The sequence below is a fragment of the Mandrillus leucophaeus genome, unplaced genomic scaffold (genome assembly GCF_000951045.1).
Source record: "Mandrillus leucophaeus isolate KB7577 unplaced genomic scaffold, Mleu.le_1.0 Scaffold568, whole genome shotgun sequence".
Taxonomy (NCBI): Eukaryota; Metazoa; Chordata; class Mammalia; order Primates; family Cercopithecidae; genus Mandrillus; species Mandrillus leucophaeus.
This window is the reverse complement of record NW_012106119.1, coordinates 822,361-825,400: the sequence shown is the minus strand read 5'-3', so window position 1 is coordinate 825,400 and position 3,040 is coordinate 822,361. Positions and strand designations below refer to the sequence as shown.

Genomic DNA, 3,040 nt, shown 5'->3' with positions numbered 1-3,040 from the left:
AAGGTGAAACCCCGTCTCTACTAAAAAATACAAAAAACTAGCTGGGCGAGGTGGCGGGCGCCTGTAGTCCCAGCTACTCGGGAAGCTGAGGCAGGAGAATGGCGTGAACCCGGGAGGCGGAGCTTGCAGTGAGCTGAGATCCGGCCACTGCACTCCTGCCTGGGCCACAGAGCGAGACCCCGTCTCAAAAACAAAAAACAAAAAACACCATGGCATTAGTTACCATGAAGCCAGAGAGTCATTGCTTTCCTGCAAATCTAACATGTACACGGATACATATGGCATATAAATCTAAAATGTATTATGTACACATACTTTTGGAGGTACTATCTTATTTCTTAACAATCCCTAACATGACAAGCAGAAAATTCCAAGAGACAATTAAGAGACAATTTCCAACATCTGTACGTAATCTCCCTACTCAACCTCTCTTGAAACAACCGCACATATCAGCACAGCTAACATTTAAAAATACTTTTTTCACTATCACACTCTCCTCTTCCCTCAGATTCTAATAATATATTACAATTTTCTTTTTTCTTTTTTCTTTTTTTGAGATAGAGTCTTGCTCTATTGCCCAGGCTGGAGTGCAGTGGTAAAATTTTGACTCACCACAAACTCCACCTCCCAGGTTCAAGCGATTCTTGTGCCTCAGCCTCCCAAGTAGCTGTGACTACAGGCATGCGTCACCATGCCCAGCTAATTTTTATATTTTTCACAGAGACGGGGTTTCACCATATTGGCCAGGCTGGTTTCGAACTCCCGACCTCAAGTGATTCACCTGCCTCAGCCTCCCAAAGTGCTGGGATTACAAGTGTGAGCCACTGCGCCACGCCACATAATTACAATCTCTAGAGGCTCTTTTCTCATATGCTTGTGACTTAATCCCACTTGCAGAATACTTTGTCAACTAATCTGCCATAAAACAGTCTTTCTATGAATGTATATCACTAAAGTGCCCCCAAAACAGCTGTCAGCAAGCAACATACAATAACACTCACCCTCCTTACTTTATGTTTGGTTCTCTCTCTTCACATGTGGTTCGTGGGTACAGAAGTTCTTCCTCCACCCATTTTCACTCAGTTTATGTCTCTAGGCCTGCTCCCCAGAGGAAGATGATAAAAGCTACTCCTGCTTCCCAAAGCGTGGAACAACTGGCTCTGCTCTGTCCTCTTTCCCCAGCCCCTACCAGTGTCCATGGTTGGTCAGTCTTTCAGCTCATAGAGAGGGGAGCTTTGAGAAATACATCTAGTGACTTACCCCAGCAGCAAATCCCAGGTGGATACAAATGGTGAAAAGGGTAATTGGGAGATATTTTAAAAGAGATGTTTCTCCATGTGCCACAACAAACCAATGCCTGAAGCTGGGTTCGTGTTCACTGGTCAAATAATGTCCACTGCAGTGTGTTTCTTCACAGTATGACTGAGAAGGGGTGGAAGATTTAGAAGAGTTTACTGGCAATTTCTCTCTGGAGAGGAAAAGGGGCCAGAATGAGAAGGGAAAAAAGAAGGGGCTAATTTCTTGTTACTCTCCCTGCTACTCCTAGATGCTACTACTGACAAAAGTGTATTAAATAGGGACGCCAAGGAAACATGGGCAAAATAAGAAAGCTATCCACTAGAAACTAAGACAAGTAGAATTTTAGCTGGTAGCCAATGGGCTAAAGGTCAAATGCTCGGTTCCTTACCCCCTGTGGGGGGCAAGGCAGGAAGAGAAAAGCGGCTCTTGACTGAGTGGAGGATTCTATGTGACTGAATTTGCTGTTCCCCTTCTTGGCTCTGTTCTGAGAATCACAGACTGCCCCCCTCCCTGACAAGCGGACTCCAGCACCTGGTAGGGGTAAGAGAAGACAAGAGAGAAAAAAGGGAGACAGAGAAAGATAAAAAACATCAACAGCCATGTTGCCAAACTAAGCAACTAAATCAATGACATGAAAGAAAGAAATTAACAGCAATAACTAAGATAGAAAGGAATAAAATAGGATTATCTCAAGACAAAATAGGTCTCCTCCCCTTTGACACACTAACCAAATAAAACAGTAACCATTGGAAAAGAAATTTAACTATGATTACTTTTAAAATTAGAGGTTTACATACTAAAATTTAGGAAATACGTGTTAAATCTCCACGACTGGAATTTCAGAGTGTTTTATTCCAAATGAATATCTTAAAAGTATTCTGATAATTGCTTTTAAGAAATCATTTTTTAAAATAGAAGAAATGACCTTTAAGCTACCCAATGTTGTGAAAGTAACAAAACTGAGATTTTAAAACATTTAAATTTAAATGGTTATAGTTAAGAACACCCATAAATATAATGAACATATCAAGCCCACAAAAAAAGAAAAATCTTCATAGTAGGCTGCCCATATACTTTCTATACCGATTTAGAGTTGAGCCTAACTCCACAAAGATGTGGTAACAATATATATAACTAATGGGAAAATGACAGCATACTGAAAGAATTTACATAGCAGTTGCATTGAGCACGGTTAGTGTAATAACCCCACTCACAGAACAGAATTACCACCCCATCGCTATTCGCAAACACAAATGGAATGAAATAGTGGAATTACAAATGTGTGATCAGAGATAACGATATATCAAGGGCAGATTGAAATGATTACCACTCTGGTTTGGGCTTTTTTTTTTTTTGGTGGGGGGTGAGGAGTGTAATATGTACATCAGCCTCAAATTTTTAAAGAATCAAAACTAGACAAGCAATTATTTGGTCATCCCCTTCTCATTCAGAGGACTGTCAACGGAAAACGTGGAATGACTGTCACACTCTAAAATTTACACGTAAGGAGGAAAACGTGGAATCGAAAACAGGAGCTGCGGGACCGCAACACACGATCCTCCTCCCGCGGTCGCTCCATAGAATTTGTGGGAATGAGGGGCGGGTGTGTGCGGGGGGGTCGTCGCCGCAATCCCGAGGACACATCGGCAGCCCGCGGGTCCGACTCCAGCCGGCGTTCCCGGGGTTACCACACCCCCTCGCCGGCGGGGACACCACACTCCTTACACGCCCGAGGTCGCCG

General features: G+C 42.9%; 1 protein-coding gene across 1 annotated transcript in view; it reads right to left on the bottom strand.

Annotated features, from left to right (window-relative positions):
- RIMKLB (ribosomal modification protein rimK-like family member B) overlaps positions 1–1,404 on the bottom strand; it is a 92,109-nt gene extending 90,705 nt beyond the window's left edge. Inside the window, exon 1 of the mRNA XM_011998335.1 lies at positions 1,002–1,404. The gene's annotated coding sequence lies outside the window, so the exon portion shown is untranslated. The remainder of the gene's footprint in view (positions 1–1,001) is intronic.
- Between the last annotated feature and the right edge of the window lie 1,636 nt (positions 1,405–3,040).